The following is a 13,936-nucleotide window of genomic DNA, read 5'->3' as shown; positions in this document are numbered from 1 at the left end:
GGAGACATCATCTGGGTGAGTGTTGGAAGAAGATTGGGGCATGTTTTAGATGTGGTTCTAAGGAGCATCAAGTTAAGGATTGTCCTCAGAGGCCTACTCAAATGCAAGCTGCAGGTCAGGGTTTTGTTCAGCCAGTAAGTGGTGTTCAGCAGCCACCAAGAAGCCGTGGGTAGGTTAGAGGTGGTAATGGTGTGGGATGAGGTCGTGGAACGTTTGGCAGAGGTGTTAGTAATAGTGAGGCAAGACAGCCAACACTGGTCTATGCTGCTTGTCACCGAGAGGATGGTGACGCTCCAGATGTTATAATCGGTATGCTCCTAATTCATAATGTACCTTACACTGCTTTAATTGATATAGGGTCTACATATTCATACATTACGTGCACTGTGTTCGGCACCTTGGGTATCATGTGTGAGAGTACTGTTAATAAGATGACTATGTTAAGTCCACTGGGGCAATCAGTAAGGGTAGACAAGTTGTTCAGAGATATGCCCCTAGAGGTTCAAGGAGTTATATTTCTAGCGGATTTAATAGAGCTACCGTTTGGTGAATTCAATCTAATCTTGGGGATGGATTGGTTGGTTAAACATCATGCAAGTTTGGATTGTGCTACTAAACGTATGGTGTTAAAGACAATTGAGGATGAGGAGGTGGCTGTGATTAGGGAGAGAAGGGACTTTCTGTCTAATGTGATCTCTGCATTAAAGGCCGAAAAACTGATTCGCAAGGGTTGTGAGCCGTTTCTAGCCTATGTTGGTGTAACTGATTCTAAGGGTCCTTCTGTTGGAGATATTAGAACTATTAAGGATTTTTCCGATGTTTTCCTGATGAGCTCCCTAGGTTGCCTCCAAGCCGCGAAGTTGAATTTGGAATTGAGCTTTTGCCAGGAATGCCTCCAATGTCCATCGCCCCTTATTGGATGGCACCGAAGGAGCTGGTGGAATTAAAAACTCAAATCCAAGAACTGTTGGATCGAGGATTCATTTGACCTAGTGTGTCTCCGTGGGGAGCACTGGTGTTGTTCGTTAAGAAGAAGGATGGGACTATTCGCATGTGCATCGACTATCAACAATTGAATAAACTGACTATTAAGAATAAGTATCCCTTGCCGATGATAGATGATTTATTTGATTAGTTGCAAGGAGCTTCAGTTTTCTCCAAAATAGATCTTTGTTCTAGGTATCATCAGTTGAGAGTTAAGGAGATTGATGTGTATAAAACTGCATTTTGGACTCGTTATGGTCATTACGAGTTCCTAGTAATGCCGTTTGGGCTGACGAATGCACCAGCTGACTTAATGGATCTTGAGAGACACTTCAATGTGACACACTAGATACGACCGTAACGTCTAGGCCGGGTTTGGGGTGATATAAAACAGTCTTTTAACTTATACCAAAACAGAATCTTCAAAGAATGAATGGGAAATTTCTCTTTACTTTAAAAGAACAGGAGGTTTACTTACTGAGTTTTTCTTTGAATTGAATTCAAAATTGTTAGAAATTGAATAATCGTCAATTACTAACATTGGTAAACGACCCAAAGAAATTTGATTATAATTCAATTCATGACGGTCGTAAGTAGAAAGTTCATATTCTTCAGTCATTGATAAAAAAATTGTTGGACAATACTCAACACAATTACCACAAAATGTACAAATTTTGAAATCAATACTGTAATTAAGCAATAATTTTTTTTGAATATCCCTTTCAAATTTCCAACCAACAACGGGTAGATCTATAGGGCATACTCGAACACATACTTCACAAGCAATGCATTTATCAATTTCAAAATGGATCCGTCTGCGAAAATGCTCTGATGTGATTAAGTTTTCATAGGGATATTGAATAGTTACGGGTAAACAATTTACGTGGGATAACGTAATCATGAAACCTTGACCAACGTACCTTGCTGCTCGGACTATTTGGTGGCCATAATTAATGAATCTAGTTACCATAGGGAACATATCGTGAATATCTATGAATAATTTTATGTTTGTTTCTTTCTCTTGTTTGAACCAAGTCATGAATCTCATGTTCTTTTTTTCTTTACAGTGAAAGAAGTTGGAAAGAAGTTGTTAATAATAGATTACCCAGAGAAATGGGTAAAAGAAATTTACACCCGAGATTTAATAATTGGTCCATTCTTAACCTAGGTAAAGTCCATCGTGTTGCGATAGAAATAAACAAAAACAAATAAGTTTTAGGTAATGTAATAAAGATACCAGTTGTCGTTCCAATAATTCCATTTATTTTATTTATTTCAAATAGCTCAGGGACGAATACATACGGAATGGAAATATTCCAACCCCCCAAGTAAAGAACTGTTACAAATAACAGAGAAAGTAATAGATTTAGATAGAAAGCAATGTAAAATAAACCAAATTTGATACCTGAATATTCGGTTTGATACCCTGCTACTAATTCTTCCTCCACTTCTGGTAAATCAAAAGGTAATCTCTCACATTTTGCTAGAGAAGAAATTAGAAAAATGATAAACCCTATTGGCTGACGCCATAAATTCCATACCCAAAAGTGATATTTTGATTGCGCCTCACCTATATCAACTGTACTTGAACTGTTAGATAATTATAGTCGATGATAACATCACTGTTTACATCGTTAGTCCAAAACCGTACATGAGATTTTCACCTCATACGACTCCTAATGGGTCACAAATAAATTTTAGGACCGAATCAGTATTATTTATCTTTGTATGGTTGTAGAATAGATAGAGAAAACATAGATTGGAAGGTCCAAAATTATACCAATGGGATTCTGTCGCTATATTCTAAAGAATAAAAAATAAGTGCTTCTGAATTGGTCTCGCTTGTTCATAATTTCAATTTTGATTTGTTGAGTAATAACTTAAGCCTTCAATAAAATACTTCTTGTAGAATATCAATAGATATTTCAACCCATTGTTTTTTATTATGAAAAAATTTGAAACATTCCATTAGCTCATAAATCATGACACGGATTAGATCTCGCTATATTTATGAAAGAAAGAATAAAAAAAGATTTCTTTTTTATTCTTTATTGTTTCTTTTTCACTCCTATTCTGCTTTCAGATTTGATAAAACCACGAATATGGCTTAAACTAAAAAGTAGTAAAGGATTATTTCGTTCCTGATAGTCATTACTTTAATTGGCATATAGGAGGATACTCTGGACCGAAATCATGGGGAGTACTGCCTAGTCATTTCTACGAATTTAAAGGCCTAATTAGTATTCTTTTTATGTTATCCAGAAGTCTCTTTTTATATAATTTACATAATCTCTATTACCAATCCTTTATGTATTTTGGTGTTCCTAACCATCCACTCGTTTTTTTGTTCAATCCCCTGTTTGTTTAGCAATACATGTATGGGAATCCATACAAAGGATAGCGAAAACTCTATACGGTTGATCTTTTGAGCTCGCTTCAAGATAGACTGACTAATCAACCCGTCTTGGGGTAAAAACTTCTTCCGCTTACGTTTTCTTCCACTTAACTCTTGTACATAGGAAATGAGATTCTATTTTTTTTGTTTAATTTACTGCAAATTTATAAGTTGCTTTCTTTCACTCATATATAACTATCTAATTTAGTTTATCAACTCAACTTATTTTATAGAACGGAAGGAATAGGTAAAACAAAAGTTTCTATTTCAATGAATTGCACGTAGAGATATTGGTAAAACACATAGAATTAATGGTATTTCATAACTAATTGATTGATCAGCAGCTCGCAGACCACCTAAAAAGGAATATTTATTATTTGATTCGTGTCCTGACATAAGAAGTCCAACGGGAGCAATACTTGAAATGGAAATCCATAAAAAAATACTGATATTGAGATCGGGTAAAATAAGGCAAGAGCTAAAAAGAATTACTGAAAAAATTAGTAAAATTGATATGACTACTATAGCCGGTCCAATACTAAATAAACGAGTATTGCCTCTAGATGGAAGAATATTTTCTTTGAAAAGTAGTTTTGTTCCATCTGCTAGCGCTTGAAGAATGCCCATAGGACCGGGTATTCAAGCCCAATACATTGTTGTATTCCTGCAAATATTTCTCTTTCTAACCATACAATTACTAGTACACCTATTGTGATTCCCAAAACAAGAGTCAAAATAGGGACCAACATCCATATCCATAGACCTCTTTTAAAGATTCCAATGTGTAAAAGGAATTGATATCTTCTACTTCTGTCGTATAAATTATCATTTCAATGATCCACTTCTCCCATAATGATATCTATGCTACCTAGTATCGTCATAATATTAACCAATTTCATTCTTTTAACTAATTGAGGAAGAATTTGCAAATTGATATAACCCGATGGGCGAATTTTCCATCTCTAAGGAAAATCGCTTTGATCCCCGATCAGGAAAATTCCTAATTCTTCCTTTGGGTCTTCCATTCTCACATAAAGTACTTGTCTCGGTAATTCAAATGTGGGAGAAGGTTGTTTTACTAATGAATCGATATTCAAAATCATTTCATTTTGGATCCCTTTCTCGATCAAAGCATCGGATTTCTAAATTCTCATAAGGACCACCTGAAATTTCTTCCAGGGCCTATTGAATTATTTTTATAGATTCCGTCATTTCACTGATTTAGACTAAATAAGGAGCTAATGAATCTTCTCCTTTTTGGCACTGGATTTCCCAATCAAATTCGTCATAACACTCATAATGATCAACTTTTTGAAGATCCCATTTGATTCCAGATGCTCGTAGCATTGGGCCGGATAAAGCCCAATTTATTACTTCTTTTCCACGAATAATGCCTATCCCTTTAACTCATTCTAAAAAAATAGGATTTCACGTAATAAGTTTTTGATATTAAACAATTCCTGTTAAAAAATAATCACAGAAATCCAAACATTTATCTATCCAACCATAAGGTAGATCGGCCGCCACTCCTCCGATACAAAAATAATTATGCATCATTCTCATACTTAAGGCAGCTTCGAATAGATCATATACTAATTCTCTTTCTCTAAAAATATAGAAAAAGGGGGTCTGTGCACCAATATCTGCCATAAAAGGTCCAAGCCATAATAGATGAGAGGCTATACGATTGAACTCCAACATAATTAGTCTAATATAGATGGCCTTTTTAGGGACTTGAATATTCCCCAACTGTTCTGGTCCATTTACGGTTATTGCTTCCTTGAACATAGTGGCTAAATAATCCTAACGCATTACATAAGGCAAATATTGTATAATTGTTTGGTTTTCTGTAATTTTTTCCATTCCTCTGTGTAAATAACCTAATATTGGTTCACAGTCAACAACATCTTCACCATCTAGAGTAACGATGAGACGAAGAACACCATGCATTGATGGGTGGTGAGGCCCCATATTGACTATCATAAGGTCTTTTTCTGTAGCTGATTGATTCATTAGTTTTTCCTTGATTCATTCTTACATGAATTGTTGAAAATGAAAACAAGTACATCAAAATGAAAATCTAATAAATCGACTAATCCAAAATTTGCAAATTAACGATTTTTTGATTCCCAAATATCCAACTCACCAATTAATTCTTTAAAATGTATTTTATTTGTCTTTGATAAATAAGATATTTTGATATACACGATGATTTTAAGTTCGTTATGAACTTTACCATTTTTTTCAAATAAAATTAATCTATCCGGGTTTCGATTTGATTCGTATAAGGGCACAAAAGAGTGAGAGATTTCTGTAAAAGAGAAAATTTGAGAGTTCAAATAAGTGGATTTTGTTGATTCATTTGTTGATCTGATTGATATGTATGTCATTCAATTAGTATCGTGTATCAGAATAAGATGTAAGAAAATCCTTGTGACAATCTATTTGTTTTCATATACCGGGCACGATACATACATAATATAGGGGAAAATGTACCATTAAAATGGACCATTAACGAATTTTCAGACACGGATACATACGGATCCTTATCATACTGAAACGATTGCCGTTATTAGTATTAAACCAATATCGATTCATACAAGCTAAATCTTCTAATCGATAATTGGGCCAAAGAAAGAACTTTAATTTAATTAGTTTCTTTTTATCACTATCAAGATGTTTGTTTTTAGTCAAAACTTGCCCATAGTTTTTTACATTATTTAAAAATACTTCATTTCTATGCATACCATTTTTATCCCTTGAATTGAAAGAAATTCAAATTCACAATTCTCGCCAATGGTTAGGGAATAAAATATTTTCAGGAACAAACAAATCATAATGATTTTTGTCTTTATTTTCATCATTTTTGATGTCTTGCAATAAATTCATAAAATGATTTTTATCAATAAAGTTTTTTATTGGTACCTTTGATTAATTTGGTGTTTATTTTTATGAACCAACAAAATACTTATAGTTTGATATAGAATAAATTGTCCATGATTTTTTACCAACAGACGAACTGGACCGATAATCAATATTCCTTTTTTCATTAATTCTCTAGGAGTTAAATCCTCCTGAATCATCAAAATATCCAGATTCATTTCTCCCCGTTGAATAGAGAGTATAACAATTTCATTTGGATTTATCAATCTAAATAGGAGGCAATATACTTTGATATTATTGGTTAATCTTTGATTTAAAGAATCATCCCATCTCAATTGAAAACGTAAATACCTTTTTAGGAAGAAATCAAGCCTTGCTTTCGTGTTGCTCTTGTATTTCTTTTTCTCTCTACGTTTTTTTGTCTGATTTATCATAATCTTCTTTAACATCTTTTTCCTGGTTTGAGAGAATGAATTTAAAATTTCCTTGTTTTTGTGCATTTGATACAAGACCCCTTCACCTATGGGTTCTTTTTCTTCTTGATTTTGATTCTCTAATCCAATAATTTGTTTTTTGTTTGGTGATATAAGGGAGTCCTTTTTTATTTTTAATAATATTTTTATTAATGTTTCTATTTCCATTAAAATTGAAAAGAAGTAATTTTATTGGTATCATCCATGGTTTAACCTTATATGCATTATATAGCAGCACAAATTTTGGGAAGAACCAAAGTTCTAGATTTGGTATAGGATGACTTAGTATTTCTTCATTCAATCCCATCCAATATAAATGACTTCCTTTTTTATTGGATGGGTTGCTTTCTAGATCTTGATAAATTGTGAAATAAAAAAGGTCAATTTTATCAATTATTTGATAATTCTTAACCACAGTCTTAATATTTTTGTCACTCTTGGTACTAGTATCGACCCAGGACTCAATATCGACCTTATTTCTAAGACAAAAATGAAGAATTCTCCAATTAAAAAGCTTTCTGTACGAAAAATTCCCCATAGCATCTAGGATATCGCCTTATCCTAGATAATTATGGATAGGGATATCCCTTAGTGTATCAAAATATTTTTGTTTACCCATGTTGAAATGATAAGAACTCTCTTCCCTCTTATTTACTTGGAATGGTGATCCATAAGCATACGGGTCCCTCTTATCTTGATAACTAATAGATTTATATGATAAAAAATCATATCCATAGTGTTTTTTAAAATTATAGTTTTTAAATTTTTGTGCTTGATTCAATTTATATTCTTGAGTCAGTAATGAGTTCAGTAATGAGTTCGCTTGAAATTTTTTTTTCGGAATGAATTAATCTTTCTTTTTCATTTGAATCCCATTTTGTTAAATCATTATTTTAAGCCAGATAATGTTGTTTGACTCTATTTCGCCATTGTCTTGGTACTAATTTTAGTCATCTATTCTGAACTAAATCGTATGGATAACGACTCCTTAACTAGTTTTTCCATTCATTCATTCCAGAAAGCCAAACGATTTTCTGTCTTAACTCATAATGATGTCTTAATCTGGAATGAGATACTCCCTGTTCTTCAAAATAATATTTTAGTTCATTTTTAAGAAAAAGAGATGTTCCAGGATATTGAAGGATAGGTTTGAATTTATAAAAACTAATAACTTGGGTTTGTGATAATTTGTAAAATACATATGCTTGTGAGAGGGGGATAAGTCACAAAAGCTTTTTCATTTTATTTATAATACTAATATTAGAAAGTGAAGAAAGTGAGGTTTTATAGTTGAAATAAAATGAGTTGTATTTTTAGTTGTTTCATTAATTCTTTCTTGATTTGCTTCATTATTGTGAATGAAGTTCTCAATTTTTTTGTTGATTCAAGAAAAGTTGAGTATTGGTTCTTGGAATATTAATGATATATAGAAGAATATCCATGTATATCTTTTCAATGAAAATTTTATAAAAATAGAATTTCAAGATTAATCAAATATTTCTTCTTTTTACTATTTGCCAAATTTTTTTGCCGATTCTACTATTTTATCCTCGATAACTTATTTTGTTAGAACTACTATTTATTTCTTGAGTTAGAAATTCATTTTTCTTCTCTTTTATAATTAGAATTTTTGTATTTGATTTTTATTGTGTTTGTTCTTTTAGTCAAATCTTTTATTTTTCTCGTTAATGAATAATTTGTCCGCGTCATAGGTTGAATTTCAAGGGATGATTTGTGAATCATCTTATTAATGATTATTGAATCCTTTTTAGTTTCACCCAATTCATATGGTTCTTTCAACCCAAAAAATGGAATTGGATTTATTTTTGAAAGTTCTTTTATTATTCCCTTTAGAAATAGAATGCTTTGAGTGATCTATTTTTCTGTTTCTTTTGAAGCTTTTCGAAACACTTTAGTTTTTTCTTTTAAAATTGTTAAAGCTATAAAACATTTCATTTTGAATTTTTTTAGTTATTTAAAAATAGGCTCAAAACGAACTTTGTTTTCGAGGAGAGCCGAAAGGTAGTTTAGTTTCCATTCCCCAAACTGTGAAAAAGCAAAAATCATTCTTTTGACCTTTCTTTTTCTCATTGGATCTTTATGAGAGGGTTGTAGTTTAAATCTGTACCAAGGTGTCAGGAAAAAAGGAAATAGGATCTTTATCTGAATACCGTTTGTTAACCAGTTTTTTGGAAATTCATTTGGGTAATTGAACACCATTATAAGTGCATTTAACATGCATTTCGATTCCAATCCATTAAATCTTCGCACCACTCAGAAATTGAAATAATAACATACGTGCAATGTTTTTAACTATTATCGATGAAGGTAATATAATATATTTTCTAAGAATTGATTGGGTTATTAACACGGAGCCCTTATTACTTGAGCAAGTAAAAGACTATCCCAAGCTTTCGCTATTTTTATCCACATTTTCTTCTCTTTTGTATTTTTCTCTTTTGGCCTCGTCTTTTTTCTCAATCTTTTTTTCTGTATAATCATAAATTTTTTATTCTTTTTTTTAGATATCCAATTTCGAGATATTCGTTTCAGCATTCCAGAAATATCAAAAGAAAAAAAGGAGTGGTTTGTCTCTTTTGTCCAAAAAAAAGGGAATGTACATTTTCTTGAAATAGCTCCCAAGTAATTGTTTTACGCCTTTGGGCATGCATGGAACCTTTTATTATGTCACGCCGAAAATCCGATTGTTGGGAGTAGCGTATCAAAGCCACTTCGCCTGTTTGATCAGGATCATTAGCATCCTTGGTATTAGTATAAGTATCGATGTTTGCTTGGTTATTAGTAAAAATCATGATGCGCTTGGATTTTCTTGAACGAATTTCATTCTCCGCTGTTACATTTTCCTCGTTTTCTCCCTCCTGTTGTTCTAAATCGTCGATTAATTTGTATGAGCATCGAGGAACTTTTTTACTTATTTCTTTTATTCCAATAGATTTTTTTCTAATTGTTTGATTGTTGGGATTAATTATAACTATATTGAATAAAAATTTCAAAATTTTGACTTGATCATCGGAATTGATATTTCCCTCTTCATCTTCTATCAATGTCAATAAAGAGAGTTCTTTTTCTGTTGCTAATGATTTTATATTGAGTGTATCTAGTGTCTGTTCAAGTTCGTGATAATCAGTAGTAGGAAGTAGAGCATAAATCTTATTTATCCAAAACGAATCCGTGTTTTTTTTATAATTTTGATTTATGCTTAAAAGAGAACCCCATTTTTTTATTCTTCCGTGGTAGGGTCCATGCAAGAAAGGATCATATAGTTTAGGCAAGTATTCTCTTTTAGTTTCATTATTAGAGAATCGAGCCCTTTTTTCAAGTATGCCCAGATCAAAAGATTTCTTTTCGACTCTTTTTATAAACTCTTTACTAAAATTTATTCTTTTTAGTTCATTGATAACTCCAATCAGTATACAATTCATCAAAAAACAATATTTCTGGTGTGAAAAAATATTTTTTTGTAGCATTTCCCCAAAAGTTGCTAAACTGGGCAGATACGTAAAATATATTTTTTATTTTCCATCACTTTGACATTTATAAGAAAAATATCATGACATTTCATTTTTTATAGCATTTTCAACCCGATCATTTTTTATATATCGCAAAGGTCGATTCCATCGTTTAGAATAAAAAAGAAGTGTCACAAGAGCTTTTTCAATCTATATTAAATATTTATCTTCCATTTTTTTAATATTTCTAACTTCGAACTTTCTTGATTCCCATCCAAATAAGAAGTTTCATGTAACACCCCAAAGTTGGCCTAGACGTTATGGCCGTATCTGGTGTGTCACATTGAAGTGTCTCTCAAAATTTAAACTTCTTGATAAAACTCGTTTCGTAAGGTTGGAAACCTCTTTAGTAATGTTTAACGAAACACTTAACCAAATGTTTTTCTTATTAACTACTATTATTATATTAAGTTGATTTAAATCACGGAAGCATTTGAAAACTCTAACGTTTAAAGTTCGTGTCTTTGAAAACAGTGATTATTTTGAAAATTCATTTTCACCTAACTAGCAGTATAAAATATGTAAGAAGAAGCCCAATTAAAGTTAAAAACAAAATTAAAGGACTTATTAGAAAATAAAACCCAACTTATAATTTAAAGTAAAACAAAAGAAAATGTAAACATCGATAGTAGTTGTGTGGCCACCTTCGAGTCCCTCGCAGCCCGAATCGTCTAAGGTTGAGGATTACCTGCACAGTTAAAAGGAGAGGGTGAGTTTACAAAACTCAGTGTGTAATCCCCTACTAGCCAGTCACTATGCAACATGCAAAATCAGTCTGGGCCTAAGCCCTGTACAGTATCAGTACAGTGTAGGCCTTAGCCCATTACAGTAACAGTGTGGGCCTTAGCCCAATACAGTAATCAATACAATGCAGTGATGCAACCCATCCCAATCCAGCCAACACACCACTCCGTACCACCAACACACCATGTGGGGATAAAATCGACCCACCCAGCCAACACTCCAATATCGCAGCAAAGCTGCCAATAATAGTGATGTAGCAAAGCTGCTAGTAACAGTAATGCAGCAAAGCTGCCAGTAATAGTATATGTGGCAAAGCCACTAGTACAGTATACTTCCCCTATATCAGAATCCCACCCCATGCAATATGTCATGTCATATATTATACGTGTATCCAGTATGTAATACTCAGTAACAATCATATATATGTATCATAGAGCAAATCAGTTATACACATATTTCAATTTCTAGGGGTATAACAGGGTAATTCGGTCATTTTACCCTTCAGGGGTAATTTGGTCATTTTACCACTCTAGCGGTAATTCAGTCATTTGCCCATGATTCGTACGTTGGGCTTACCACTCCAGCGATCGCACGCCCGTGTGGTCTTAAATGCCATGTTAACGACCTTTCGACTCTTCGCCGAACTACAGTTGCAATAGGTGATTACACACCTGTTTATGAAAATGCACAATGATCCACGAACACCCAAAATCTGTATTCAAACATGTTTTCCATTAGTCGCTAAACAAAAAGGGGGTATTCTCCTTCCTTTGCAACCTTAACCAAAAATTGAACTAATACTTGCCTTGACTGGCAATAGTGACTTAGCCCCACTAATCCACTGACGAAAGTTGACTGCACTCTTCTTGATGGATATCTACATTACAAACGGATGCATTAAACAAGATTGCTTAATCATGTGGTTAAAATCCACACATGATAAGTTTTAGAACCATAGGACATACGACCTACACCTATAAAAAAAAGCCCACCTACTTACCTTGATCGAGTGATGAGAGAGATCTCGATGACTGTAATATCACTTGATACTCCTTCACTCTTCGTGGAAATCGAACCGTCAAAAAATAGTTGTCAAGTCGTAACGAAATTGAATAGATGAAGAGGGAGAGAAAAGTAGTATTCAGCCAAAAGATAAGAAGAAAGAAAGACAATATTCGACCACAAGGGAAAGAGGAAAGAACCAAAGGCTATTCGGCCAAAACAAAAAGGGCATAAAGGAAAAGGTAGAAAAACAAAACGAACAAACTCGGGAGATACTTTGAAGTCTTTGCAAGGTTTGGCACTAAAAGGAAAAGGAGAAAACGAAAATGCTTTCCCACACCGAAGCAGACAAAGAGAAAAATAAAATAAAATAAAAACCAACAGTCCCTCAAAAGCCAAAAATGACTCCAAAACTCCCCCTAGCCGAATTCCACACACTCAAAACTCCCCAAACGGCACAACTTCCCCCTCTTAATCAAATTCCTTGATTTTCTCCTCAAAATCCTCCACTTATCACTCCTTGACTTTCTCCACCAATTCTTCCTCAACACCCTCTCTATGACCAGTTCAAACTTTCCACAACTATGTTTCAGTCCAACATTACAACCTATACAGTTCAAGCAGCAAAATAATTACTTCTTTGCACATCACAGGACTTGAACCTCAGACCTCAAGGATACCTCACACGCCACCTACCACATGACCAATAGGCTCTTTGTGTCATAAAACAAGTATTAATACATCAAAAGCCTAACTGCCAATGTCTAGATTCATTTAAAAGAAAAACTAAAAATTGTGCCAAGGCCAAGACTTGAACCCAGGCTCCTCAAACACCCACATACACATCCAAATCACTTAGCCATTAAAGCAAACAAGCAATTTGTGTCTAAACATGTAAACATTAGAGACTTAAATTTTGGGGCGTTACAACTCTACCCCCTTTAAGGAAATTTCGGCCTCAAAATTTACCTGGTCCGAAAAGATGAGGGTATTGCTATCGCATCGCCTTTTCGGGTTCCCACGTGGCTTCTTCTCAACTGTCATTACGCCAAACCACTTTGACTAATGGAATTGGTTTCTTCCTCAGTACCATAACCTCACGGTATAAAATCCGCGCTGGCTTTTCCTCGATGGTCAGATCTGGCCTAACCTCAATCTCCTCAACTGGTACTATGTGAGTGGGATCAGAGTGATAACGCCTTAGCATAGAGACGTGCAACACATCATGAATCTGGTCTAATTTTAGAGGCAAATCAAGTTTATAAGTTATCAGTCGCACAAGTTTCAGTACACGGTAAGGCCGAATGAACGTACCACTGGACCAATAGGCTCTTTGTGTCGTAAACCAAGTATTAATATATAAAAGGCCTAAGTGCCAGTGTTCAGATTCGTTTAAGAGAAAAACTAAAAATTGTGTCAAGGCTAAGACTTGAACCCAAGCTTCTCAAACACTCCCATGCACACCCAAATCACTTAGCCATTAAAACAAACAAGCAATTTTTAGCAAAACATGCAAAAATTAGAGTCTTCAATTTTGTGGTGTTACAACTCTACCCCCTTTAACAAAATTTTGACCTCGAAATTTACCTGGTAAGAAAAGCTGAGGGTATTGCTGGCGCATCGCCTCTTCGGGTTCCCACGTGGCTTCTTCTGAACTGTGATTACGCCAAAGCAGTTTGACTAATGGAATAGATTTCTTCCTCAGTACCTTAACCTCACGGTCCAAACTCTGTACTGGCTTCTCCTCGAAGGTCAAATCTGACCTAACCTTAATCTCCTTAACTGGTACTATGTGAGTGGGATCAAAGAGATAAAGCCTTAGCATGGAGATGTGAAACACATCATGAATCTAGTCTAATCTCAGAGGCAACTCAAGTATATAAGCGATCGGTCCCACACGTTGCAGTACACGGTAAGGCCCAATG

The 13,936-nt window shown here is 34.0% G+C and overlaps 1 pseudogene; it reads right to left on the bottom strand.

The window, feature by feature from the left end:
- Positions 1–4,136: 4,136 nt before the first annotated feature.
- LOC128039705 (NAD(P)H-quinone oxidoreductase subunit H, chloroplastic-like) lies at positions 4,137–5,429 on the bottom strand (annotated as a pseudogene).
- Between the last annotated feature and the right edge of the window lie 8,507 nt (positions 5,430–13,936).

Source organism: Gossypium raimondii, chromosome 1, assembly GCF_025698545.1.
Source record: "Gossypium raimondii isolate GPD5lz chromosome 1, ASM2569854v1, whole genome shotgun sequence".
Taxonomy (NCBI): Eukaryota; Viridiplantae; Streptophyta; class Magnoliopsida; order Malvales; family Malvaceae; genus Gossypium; species Gossypium raimondii.
Note: the sequence above shows the minus strand (reverse complement) of the source record. Positions and strands in the feature narration are given on the sequence as shown.